Raw genomic sequence first — 13,657 nt, 5'->3', positions numbered from 1 at the left:
TATATTATATTATATTATATTTCATTATATTATTTTATATTATATTATATTATATTATTTTATACTATATTATATTATATTATATTATATTATATTATATTATATTATATTATATTATATTATATTATATTATATTTCATTCTCACTGTGCAATATCATTTTCCACTTGTGCAATTTTGTTAATAGTCTGTTTATTGTCAATACTGTATATACTGCTCCTATTTTTATACTTCCTTCTATTTAAATGGTTCATATTTTGTTACACTTTGTTTAGCTCTTTTTTTTACTGTTAGCTGATCCATTTTTTGCACTATCCCCTTTGCTGCTGTACACTGCAAATTTCCTCACTGCGGGACTAATAAAGGAATATCTGATCTGATCTTATCTTATCTTATCTTAAACTGTAAATTTAAGCTTGATTACCTGTTAATAGTTAGTCAGTTCTTCATGAAGACCCCACAATGGACTATTTGACCCTTGACCTTCTGGAACAGGACTGCAGGGCATCTGTACCTGAATTCACTAGGCTAATCAACAACTGCCTACCTGGATTATTGTAAGACCCCTTTATTAGTGACTTATTATCATTTATTATTAACTACAGAAGATTTACGGAATTTTGCTGATGACCTAATAGCATGCATGCTTTATCAACATTTAACTGCAGCCTTGATGGTTTATTATCAATTATTAATTACTAACATTTAGTTAGGCTATTTATTCCATCAATGACCATTAATGACTCAAAAGGCAGAGAATCTTTTCACAAACTGGCAACCCAAAAGTTGTTCTATTGCTTGGCTTATAACTCATCAATAAAGCATTGATAAAGGATTAATAACATTAAAGGTGCAGTGTGTAGGATCTGGCGGTATCTAGGGTGAGGTTGCAGATTGCAACCAACTGAAGCCTCTCTCATGTGCCGTGTAAAAATGTGAATGGCCCTCTCTAGAGCCAGTTGTTGCAAAAGTAGAGTGCTTAAAGTATGTGTGTATGTGGGAAGTGAGTGGCGAAGCGCGCAAGAGAGAGAGAGAGAGGGGGTAGCGGCGACATTGTAGAAACATGGCGGTGCAACATGAGATGGGGCCGCTCCCTATGTAGACATAAACAGCTCATTCTAAGGTAACAAAAAAACACAACCATTCTTATTTTCAGATGATTATACACTAAAGAAAACACACTATGCACTAATACTATATTCTATTTCTGCCAATAGACCCCCCTAAATGTTACACACTGTCCCTTTAATAAAGCTATTAGTTACAACTCATTAATTATTTATAATAGCTTATTAAAAAGTGGTATTCATGGGTTATTGTCTTCTTACTTGTGCAAATCAAGACTGGACCTTCAAAAAGACATAGCCCAGTGGTTCCCAAACCTCCACTGACATAGCCTAAGGATGTTGAAAACTGAATAAACCTTTGCTTTTTACAGAAATACAAGATGTGAAAGTTGTATTCATACTAATAAATCTACAGGACACAATAAATACTGTTGCTGTGGTGGAATGAACACAGTTAGGAAGCATACCACAGGGGAAGAATCATATGTGCTGACTCATGAATGAGAACGTGTGCCATCATCACAGTCAGGCGGGGAACTTTTTTTTTGGCACTTGAAGCAGACAGGAGGTTTTCACAGTGAAGGCAACCCTGTTAGAGCTGTTGAAGTGGTGCCAGAGAGCCCCTGCTAGCTGACTGGCAGATGATTCAAGCACCCCGGGGCTGAAGCTGTCACGGCTTGCTGCTTGACTCTTTTCTCACTCACCCGAGTGTCACTGATGGACAGACTGAGCAGTGGGTGGAGGCTGGAGCTGTGCTGCTGTCTACTGCTCTGATGGACAGTTGGAAGTGTGTGTGTTTGTGTCAAATCAGTGGGTCTTTTGCTAGAAAACTATTGCAGCACTTCAGTTTAAAAACAAAAATAATATTTATTTTTCCAGCACAGAATTCTTGTGTGAGTGTTCAGTAGGTGTTCTAATAACAGCCATTTATCCGTTTTTTCCACACTGATGACCCAGAGATACCACGTGACACCAATGTTGTTTTACTATTGTCTCACAAGCCTTGTTAGAAGTAGCAACCAAACGTCAGATGTCTTCCACTGAGATAAACAAAACATTCATTTTGGATTAAAATTTTTTTAAATGATTAATTCACAGTCATAAAAATATTTTTTTCAGGAAAAGACATTCTTTTCTAAATATTCGTAGACAAAAATCTTTTATCAATAAGACCTTTAAGTAAAATCTACTAAATTATCAACTGCATGTCAATGTCCTTTAGCTAGTGACAGTTTGGACTAATGGCAAGTGCTGGTTGCCCACAAAATTATTTGAAAGTATGCAAATTATATTATATAAATCATCTCACAATATATACATTTTTTAGGCTGTCAGATATTTTGCCATACCATAGGTAATTATCCTTTATTATTACACGGCTTTGTTGAATCCTCGATTCTGATTGGTCAATCACGGCGTTCTACGGTCTGTTATTTCTTTATAGCAGACTGCTATGTATACAGACCGTTGCTATGGGCGCAGTTCTGATGTCAGACTCTGGAGGACCATTTTTGTGTCAAATTATTGATTTCTTAAGTAAGTAGCCGTGTAATAAGCGGGATAATGTACAGCTAGTGGGTCACTGGTGTGAAATAAACCCTAACAGGGCGATGCAAGACCCCTATGCTTCGCGTCAGTGTTTATTTCACAACAATGACCGACTCGCTGTACATTATCCCTTACATATCTCTGGGTATATTAAGCCATTGTTGTAAATGTAAATATCTCTATATGGAAAAAGTAAATTGTATGATCAATGGAATAAAGTAGCCTGATTTGTCAGGTATTTATTTGCTGGATAGCCAAAAATAGACATTTCTTGCCTGGTTATCCGATTCAGATTTCCAAGAAAGTATACTATATTGCAATATATATTGATTTCATCCACATTGCCCACTCCTATTTATTTGTATCTTTCAAGAGTGTTAGTGCATTGTAAGGTCCTGCAATCCCATGAATATGCAATTCACGTTGCAACCACAGGAGGGCAATAAAGGCCTTTGCTAGGTGGTCTAATGATAGCTTTAGTCTGAATCCATTCCTGAAAAGAGTGATTTATTGTGGTATTGAAACTGGGAGTATTCCTACTAATGGTAAAATAACAACTATAGGAAAAAAAATGGAACATGATTTATGAATCGATGACTGGATATATGAATAAAGGGATGAGTGAAAGTACTTTAAATAGGAACATTGATGAAGACGTAATGAACAGAAAGGCTCGCTATATATGGATGCAATAAAAAGGCACAATGCTTTGATTAATATATTGCTCAATTCGAGTGACATATTGGTAAAAATGTACATTAAGCACACCAATGTGTGTTGTAATCATAAGACAAAGCAGGAAGCTGGAGTTTTAATCATGACACGTGAGCTGACATAACAGACAGACGGCCTGCTCGGTTCTCAAAAAAATGCTCATGAGAATATTAAACAGTGTCAGATTTTTTGCTCAGTTGATTTGCGGTTTGTCTCATAGCCTCACTCTTTCCATGGTGTGTAGTACGCTGCCAGTCACATCCATTCTCACGCTGCTGTAAGTGTGTCAGGAAACTTTGCGGGTCTGATTTGTATTTAGGGCAATACAGTGTGCTCGCAGAAAGTGTGAGTAGTTTGCCTTCATGGTTTATTTCACAATACTGAGCTTTTTTGTGTCTCATCGTCTCATATGATCCAGAGTGGAGACTGCTGACACGAATGGACCATCAATAAAGTTTGCACACAAAGGGAATGTAGGGAGGAACTCCAGAAAGAGATGACAACCAAACAGTGAACCGCAGTTTATGTTCAACTGGCATGTTTTCCAAGTCTCTTCCAATTTCACTATTTAAAGGGACAGTGTGTGGGATTTGGCGGCATCTAGTGGTGTGGTTGCAGATTGCAACCAACTGAGTACCCCTCCGCTCACTCCTCGCTTTCCAAGACTGCGGTAATGTGAGCCGCCAAGTGCAAATTTGTGGTAACGTCGTCCGCTACGCTCGGAGGCCAACCTCGCCATTATAACTCTACTTTAGGAGCAATGGAAGTCAGACGGCAGCTGACGGTACCACAATTTTGCACTCTGCGGCTCATGTTACTGCAGCAAAGACTATAGAAGCAAAGAGACGAAACTCCGGTGGGTTTTTTTTTCCAACAGCCGCTGCCGCCATTTTGGACTGATTGCTTATAAAAGGCTTATTATATCTATAATATTTTAACACTGTCAATGTGTCAATAGAATATAGAAATAACTTTGTTTTACTTTTGTACGTCACTTTTTAGTGGTCGTTTTGTTGGCGTCAGGTAGTTGCTTTCAGTCCAAAATGGCGGCAGCGTACCTTTGCTGCTGGGCAATGATGTTCCAATGGGACGAACGATTCAGTTTCAGTTCTTGGTAATACACAGTCTTTGACCGCAGTTTCATAAGCGTGTTGGAGAACTACGGTGGCCTTCAGGTAAAAAGGCTAAATGCTCTCTCCAGAGCCAATGTTTGGTTTGTCCGTTCTGGGCTACTGTAGAAACATGGTTGAGCAACCTGGCGGACTCCGTGAAGAGGACCCGCTCCCTAGATATGAAGGGCTCATTTTAAGCTAAAAAAAACACAACGATTCTTAGTTTATGGTGATTATACACTAATCAAAACATAGTTATGAATATTATACTCCTTTTCTGCCAATAGATCCTATGCTAGACATTGTTCCTTTAAGGCTGTGTTTCTGCACCCTGAACAGAAGTTCAGTGTTATTTGCATTTTTTAACTGCTTTGCATGCGCACTCACACTGTGATAACCATGTTTAATCAATGTAAATCTTTGACCTCAAACCATACTTGTGTACACAGACTGCACGCCCTACTTTTTTTTTTTTTCTTCTGATATGATTTTAATCTTTCGAAAATCCTTTAACCTTTCAAACTGTGTTTCATATTGTGGAAATAATCTGTGTTCTTGGTGATCTATCGTTAACAACACCAAACGGTCAGATGATTGACTCAACTTTTGAAGATCAGGTAGAGATACAAGTGAAGACTTGCTTCTCACACTTGAAAAAAAGACAATCAAATAAGATGTTGAAGTAGGTCTCTGACGCTTTTATCTTATCTCCTTTGAACTACTGCAGCCTCAAAAGTCACCCTTGCATCTCCAGCTCTGTTCAATATGCAGCAGCAAGTATTTAAATTGGGGCCAAACAAAGTGTTTGTAAATTCCCAACATGAGCAGTCCTCCCCTGCTTACCACTTTAACATTATATTCAAATTTTAACGATCATGTTCAACCCATTTAACTCCCTAGTTGCATTACAAGGCTCTTGGTTCTGCATGTGCACACAGCCTGACCTACTCCAGCCTTTGTGGCTCACGATTTCATAATCATCTTTAATCGCATGTTGATTTGCGTTTGTTTTAAGTGGTTGTTTTTCCTGTTTCCACTTTGGCTGAGCAACGCTGACCTTTTCACATTGTGATTTCACACATTAAAAAAAAAAACACAATATGATAATTAGCTTCAAAGAATAGTGGGGAAATACGCTTATTTGCTTTTTTGCAGTAGCACCTCTAAAGCTTACTAATGTCGGAGACCGACGCACGGGATTACCCCTCTCTAACGTTACTTTTGGACTTGTCAGGGACGGCGTGTCAATATACGCTCGGTACATGCATAAGTGTACTTTCAAAATAATCTTCCATTTTCACAGGAAGTTAGGTTTAAGCAACACAGCCACTTAGTTAGGTTTAGGAAATGGTCGTGGTTGATGTTAACTTCACTGACTAGCGACTCACGTGACTAACGACTGACGTGACATAAATAAGTCAACGTAAGTTTAGATTTCACACGAGCCATGAACACTGGGGCGACTGTGGCTCAGAGGGTAGAGCAGTTCGTCCGCCAATCGAAGGTCGGTGGTTCGATCCCCGGTCGAAGTGTCTTTGAGCAAGACATTCAACCCCAAATTGCTCCAGAAAGCTTAGCCCATCGGTGTGTGAATGTGTATTTAGATTAGGCACCTTGCATGTTAGCCTCTGCCATCAGTGTATGAATGTGTGTGTGAATGGACGATTGCTGACGTGCTGACTAGAAAATCGCTATATAAATGCAAGTCCATTTACCATTTGACACCGGACTCCTAGTAGAAAGTCCTGTTTGTCTGAGCCGTCCACCAGCCTACTACCAAAACTACGTCACCCGCTCTAACTGGGGTTAGATTGGAGTTAGTTGAAAGCCTGGTACGTCGCATACAGTCGCTAAAGCGTTCCTCCGTACATCAGGATCCGATACCGAGGGGCACTTAACAAGCGGGGGTACTTGACAAGTTGGGAGTGAGAACTGGTTGCTACAGCGTACACTATGGTGCAATTGACAAAATGCAGACGTTCTTCTGGAATGTTCCTCTAGTTGCAGATGAAAGGATCCAGCGAGTGTCGCGTTGAAGATGATGTCACGGCAGTTTCACGCTGCGTGGATACCAGTTGAGATTCCCGCCTACATTGAGGGGGTACTATCCGTTGTGGAAAACAAAATAGGGAAAAGGACCTGCTACCAAAAGTGAGTTGAGTCAAGTCAAAGCACACCATTCAGTGGAAATGAGGCATAATCAACACGTTATATCTAGTTAGTTTATTTCGTAAGTGAAAAACATCAAGTTCTGGTTTTAGGCGGAGATAAGTGCTGGAACTATTTCTTGACCGGTCCGTTCTCCGCTGATTGCCTGTTGACCTCACAGTGATGACAATAAAACCACATATTTGTTTTTTTTACAAGGGGTTCTATGGGTACCCACGAGTCTCCCCTTTACAGACATGCCCACTTTATGATAATCACATGCAGTTTGGGGCAAGTCAGAGTCAAGTCAGCACACTGACACACTGACAGCTGTTGTTGCCTGTTGGGCTGCAGTTTGCCATGTTATGATTTGAGCATATTTTTTATGCTAAATGCAGTACCTGTGAGGGTTTCTGGACAATATTTGTCATTGTTTTGTGTTATTAATTGATCTCAATAATAAATATATACATACATTTGCATAAAGCAAGCATATTTGCCCACTCAAATGTTTTGTTAATACTTGACAAATCTCCCTTTAAGGTATATTTTGAGCAGATAAATAATGTGCGATTAATTTGTGATTATTCACAAACACTTATTTTAATCGTTTGCCAGCCCTAGTTTTTACCACTTTGATTTATTTGGACAAAGCCAGGCCAGCTGTTTCACCTCTGTTTCCTGTCTTTATATTAAGCTAAGCTAATCACCTGCTGGCTGTATAGCTTCATATTTACAGTACAAACATAAGATTGGCATCCATCCTCTCATCTTAATTTGCAAGAAAGCAAATAGAAGTAAAAGATTTTCCCAAAAAGTCAAACTGTTCCTTTAAAGAAATTCAGCAAATCTCCGGCAAAATCTGCAAAGCTAGATACCACGAGGGGTTTTGTGTGATTTGGGTGAACTGACCTTTATGTTCTTTCACACAGCTAGACTTAAACAACAACTCGGAACACGATAGCGACACGAGGACTGTGAGAGATGCCTGGTGGCAGTAGGGCAGTAGTTCAACAGATCATATCGCGAACAATTAATCCCTCTGTGTGTATGCGTGTGTGTGTGTGCGTGTGTGTGTGTGTGTGTGTATATCACCGTGGGAGCACCTGGGGAGGGATATAAAGGTATTACCCCTTCCCCGAAAAACACCCACGCTTCCTCGAAAAAATATGCATTTGCACATTCAGCGCGAAACCGTGGCAACAAAGGGGAGGATCTCACTTTGAAAGTTAAAAGTTTCAATAGCCTCAGATCACTTTTTCAGAAGCTATAGTAAAAAAAGAAAGATGCTGAAACACCATTTTCCCCACACAAAAATCTCATGACCATCACATGCCTCGTAAGCAAATAACAATGTTCTATTTACAGGTATGGAAACCTATGTGAACGGCGTCTTTGTTTGTTCTGGGAAACACCGGATTGATGACCTTCCTTGTAATTTTGTCCTTTGTCTACCATTGAATGAGATAATGGCATCAGGTCACCAGAATAAAGGTCACACACACTATGATCTACATTCATGTCTTCTCCTCACGACTCTATTAAAATCTATATGACAGGCGTGTACACCATGTAATTAAATAAGATAACAACCACCTGTATCTTTTCACATAGCACGGTTGTGGTGGAGTCCCTCTGACAAAGAAAACAGCCTGACTCATATCATTAAACAGCGAGCATGCCTACCCGTTTAATTAATACAAGCCATGGAAAACAGCCATGCGTGAACCTGTCACACTCAAATACTCCTCTTTACACCGAGCCACACATTATGAAAACATAAAGTGGGTGTAGTTTGTGTAAACTCTGGGTGTTAGAGCTGCTGTGTCACCGAGCCCACACAAGAAATGGACTGGTTGAGGTTCCATTGAGTGATTACTGTAACAATGGAGTGATAGCTTCCTTCTGAAACACTAAGGGAAGTTGTCATGAATGACATGCGCACATCTGGGAAGCTGAGGCTATTTTTAGACAGCTGAGCAAGCTGCGGATTGCTGATACAGACCATATACTGGCATAAATGACAGATTCAAAATGAAATCATCATCTGCCTGTATGTCTCAAACCGCGTGACTTTTTTGAAATATGTGCTAGGAATAATAAATTAAGAAAGTAAGGGAAACAAATAGTTCAACATTTTGGGAATCAGGCTTATGCTTTCTTTCCACGAGTTAGATAGAATCACTCTCATTTCTGTATGCTGAGCCCATTCACACGAAAAGGCCTATGAATGACACGATGACGCACAAGGCATTAAACGTGCAATAAGTACGCCTCTCTTGCTTTTGTTGTGTCATTTGTTCGCCATGTAGTCTGTACTGAGTGCAATGTAAATGCATCCGCGTGAATATGCTACGCAGAGAGCTAGTGGACATAGAATACAAATTTGAGAAAGACCGCTAATGAGGGGTGGAAAGGTGAATAGGTCCAACAAACACACAACTTTAAGGACACCGTTATTTTGTTTTGTAAGTTATGTTAGTGACGTTTGTTACATTTGTGACATTTGTGATGTGTTTTCTATACTTACTGTATGTTACATGGTTTCCGTATTTTACTTAGTTTACGTATTTTAAACCCAACCATGATGTTTTTCCTAAACCTAAGTGAGTGGTTTTGTTGCCCAAACCTAACTGCGGATAGATTTCTTGTGTGGCAATAACACAAAAAATGGCTCACGAAAAGCGGCATACAAATGACATGTGGAAAGCCTAAAATGAGTCCTCATGACATGCGTAATGTCCTCGTAATGTCGTGCTTTAAAGGCCCTCCGGTGAGTAAGCTGGCTCTCTGCGAAGTCAAAAAATGCACATAGGCTACCAGCAACTCTTAAGTTTTGTTACCACATTATATAACTTTTGTTTAATCTGTACACAAACAGATACAAGTGAGACACAGGTGTGTCAGTGTGATAATCATGAAATTAGAGGCAGGAGTCTATTAGCTTAAGCAAAGCTTAAAAACTGGAAGCAGGAAGAAACAGCTAGCGTGGCTCTCTTCAAACGTTAGCAGTATACCCAACATGTTCTCATCCCAACTAGTGATATACTGATGCTTTATCAGACCTCTTGCAACACATTCTCATCAGTGGGCAACCTCCGGTTCTGAAAAGTGAAGCCTGTGTGGAAGTGCCTTAAACTTGCATTCTATCTAATAGCCAGCAGGGGGCGACTCCTCTGGTTGCAAAAAGAAATCTGATTGTATAGAGGTCACTTGATTTATTACCTCAGTAAACATCGTAAAAATGCTCTTATGGTCTCAATCACTAGCTTCAAGTAATCATTTAGTAAATTATGGTCCTATTTAGAGTAAAATAGACCATAAGTATGCTTTAGGGCGTGGCTACCTTGTGATTGACAGGTCACTACCACATTGTCCGGTCTTGGAGTTGTCCATGTTTTCGAACTTTAAACCTTTCACAATGTGTTTTCAGTTCATGAAAGTTGACTGTAACATTTTGATCACATAAAAGTGTCTTATTTAGCGTTAGGTTGTGCTCCACCCTCTCGTGTTACTTCTGGTTGCAAAATGCCAAGATGGCGACGGCCAAAATGCTGAACTCGAGGCTTCAAAACGGCAGTCCACAAACCAATGGGTGACGTCACAGTGACTACGTCCATTTCTTATATAGCCTACATGGTTTTCCTCCCAAACCGTCACATACTGACGCTTTGCCAAGACCCCTTGGTGTCACTTTCCAGTCGCAGTAAACACGTGCTTAATGTTGTGAATTAAACAAAAACACTTGCTTAGGATTAGGCAACAAAACCACTTAGTTAGGTTTAGGAAATAACATAATGATTTGGCTTAAAATCACTATGTTTGTAAAGTGAAAATGAAACGTAACGCACGGGACATGAACAGCGGTCTCCTGGATGAAAGCCCTGTATTTGTTGGACCCATCCACCTCCCCTCCCCACCCCACCCCACCCCACGTCCCTATGTGTTTTTTTTCCACTCTTTAAACTAAGCCACCGCAGCACTTTCCCTGAGCGTTTAATATTGACGCGGATGGGTTTACATTTTAGTTACTTGAAAGCCTGGTGTGTCTCATACAGACGCTTAAGGGTTCCTTGTACGTCGGTATCACACGATGAGGGGCGTGACAATGTTTTTGGTATATGACGACCTGCAAATGAGAACGGGCTGGTATGCATATCTACACCACCTAAAGAGTACTAATTAACAAGTTCTATCTAATTTCTATCTGTACAAATTAAACTAAATAAATATAATGTGATATATGGTGCTGGTATGCATATTTCTTTTAACTTTGGACAGAGCCATGCCAGCTGTTTTCCCCTGCTTCCTGTTTGTGTGCTAACTAAGATAATCGTCTCCCAGCTCTAACTCCACACATAGCCAACCATATCGATCTTTTCATCTGACTCTCGGCAAAAGCGAATACGCATACGTCCCAAAATGTCAAACTATTCCCTTCAGAGTAAATAGTAGATGCTTTCCAGAAATGACAAGTGTTTCAGTTTCACAAATTAGCCATGATGTAATTTCAGTATTAATACTAATACTTTCCCCCTTCTCTTTCTCCCCACTTCCTCATCAGCAGTATTTTAACCTGTCATCACTAAAAAAAAAAAAAATCTTCCAATAATTACTTACCTAATTTAGGTATCCATCACTTTCATCTACCAAATGTTTGGTACCTATTACTGTAAAATGACTACAGGAATGAAGGTATGGAAAATGATTAAGGCTTATCATGGTGAAATATTTCCTTCAAACAAAAATGTTGATTTTTTAATTGGCTTTATTTATATTTAGCAATTTTTCTCTAAATTTGATTTACAATATTTAGAAGGCTTAATGGCAGATTTTTATTTTTGTTTTATTTTGTTTGGATTATTCATTCAGTTGCCAGTTTATTAGGTACACCTAAATAACCCAACCTGGTATACGTAACTAATTCAGTCTGATACAACAGCTCTATAATAAACCATACCTTCAAGATGCTTATAATGTTCAGTTTTTTAGAGAAGTGTTAATTCAAATAATGGTTGGAGGCTGCAGTTGTATGGAGGACGGAACCTGCCAAAATCAAAACTGAATGAATAAATAAAAAAACTGTATGGAGCCGGGAATGAAGACTGGAGTGCAGCTAGCTGATTAGCATATAGTCCATCTATGCACTCTGACCCCATGACACACGTTGAGTGATAGCCCCCTCATTTGCTTAACGAGGCAGAAATGCATACAGAAATGTATAAAGAAATGTATAAAAAAAAGAATATAGAAATAAATAAGTTTGGGGAAATAAATAAGGGGTGAAATGCAAAGGGAAAATCTTGCATAAATAGATAAATAAATGCAAAAATACATAAATAAATACATGCAGGTAAAAAAATAAATAAATAAATAAATAAATAATAAAATAATAAATGATAAATGAATTAAATAATAAATAAACACATTTAAAAACAAATAAATAAAAAAAAAAGGGAAAAATAAAGAGAAGAGTAAATATATATAAGGGAATTATACAAAAATAAATATATGAAGAAGCAAATTAAAACAGAAATATCAGTTTATGTCACATTTCATCAATTAATTAATGGCTACATTTTGTTTTTAATATTATTTTTGCTATATTTAATGACATATTTATTTATATATGTCATTTATTTATTCCTTCATTTTTCCTCCGTCCTCCTCCATACAGTTGGCGCTGCTGACGAATTGCATTGCATTATGCTGAGGGGTGCTATGATAATATTTTGTCCACCATTTATATCAATGAGGGTAGACGTAGGAGCACCGCTATACACAATTGAACAGCAACACAAACTACAGGCTCCAAAGTGATCAACACTAAACCGTTTCAACAAAAACTGAACATTATAACCCTCATGATGGTAGGATTTATTACAGAGCTGTGGTATTAGACTTCATTAATCTTAGTTTTGTTGTACCTAATAAACTGGCAGTGTAGCAGGTTGGTGTTAGTTGGTCAATCGAGAAAAAAGGGAGTTTCGTGACTTCAGCACTTCACCAACAGGGTGTAATAATAATAATCCCCTGAGGCACTTCACTGACTCAGATAATTGGTGCTTTTCCAACACACAGACAGAGGGCAATGTACGGCACTTGACACTGAACTGGCGTCAGTGCGTTCTCAGTGGTTGGTGTCCATGGCAACCAGCGGTAAACACAAGGCAAGTGGAGACAAAAACACTTGCACAGCTTTTCAAAAAAAAAAAAAAAAACTCTCAAGGATGTAATGTGGAAGTCCCAGTATTTCCCATGTGGGTTAAATATTTGACCATATATACACACAACAAGCACGCAATCTTGGCAGTGAGAGAAAAAAACCACAGGGCTGCAAGAACAGTTCGTCCCGAGATGCCTCATCGTGACACTTGGCAGAGATTAAGGAATGTGTGGAATTCAAGAGGGACACCTTGAGATGATGGCTGCCTGTACGAGCGACATTTGTCTGACATGACGCACGCACAGATACTCAGACAGAGAAAGCAGGCTACTTTAGATGACATCACATGACATCAGAGCCCTGCTGGGAGTGCATGTGTGTGGCTGCACCTCATAGAGGTGTGAACGCTTCACTGCCCTTGGATACCGTTGCTATGTTTTCACCAAGCCTACCTTTCACAATGTAAACAGAAGCGATCCTGGGATTTTTGTGTTAAATGTCAGGGGAGCACAGACAGGTAGCTCTGTCACGCACTTCGCTACCATGTTGTGCAACAGAAAGGAATTTCCTCTTTATGACTTGCCTCAAAGCAACTAAGGGACAAATGCAAAACATTGGTAAACAAAAGACGGAAGGAAAATATTCAAAATTCCTACCAAAAGTCATACGTTTCTGCACCATTAAACACAGTGTTTTCCAGGAACAAAGCTAATTTGTGCAAGGTTTCACCTCTGGGGTTGCGTTATTAAGCATTTGCAACGCTAGACGGGTTAAGTCCAGAACATCCTATTGTGGAAAACACAGTGTTGGTTTCACAATGGGAGTCTCCACAAGGAAACTTTAGAATCTTCCCCCCCCTCCTCTGCACTCTGTGTATGTTTGTAGTGCAACCGCGTACAGACA

The sequence above is a fragment of the Sebastes fasciatus genome, chromosome 18 (assembly GCF_043250625.1).
Source record: "Sebastes fasciatus isolate fSebFas1 chromosome 18, fSebFas1.pri, whole genome shotgun sequence".
Lineage (NCBI taxonomy): Eukaryota > Metazoa > Chordata > Actinopteri > Perciformes > Sebastidae > Sebastes > Sebastes fasciatus.
The sequence above is the reverse complement of the archived record's forward strand: the minus strand, read 5'-3'. Positions refer to the sequence as shown.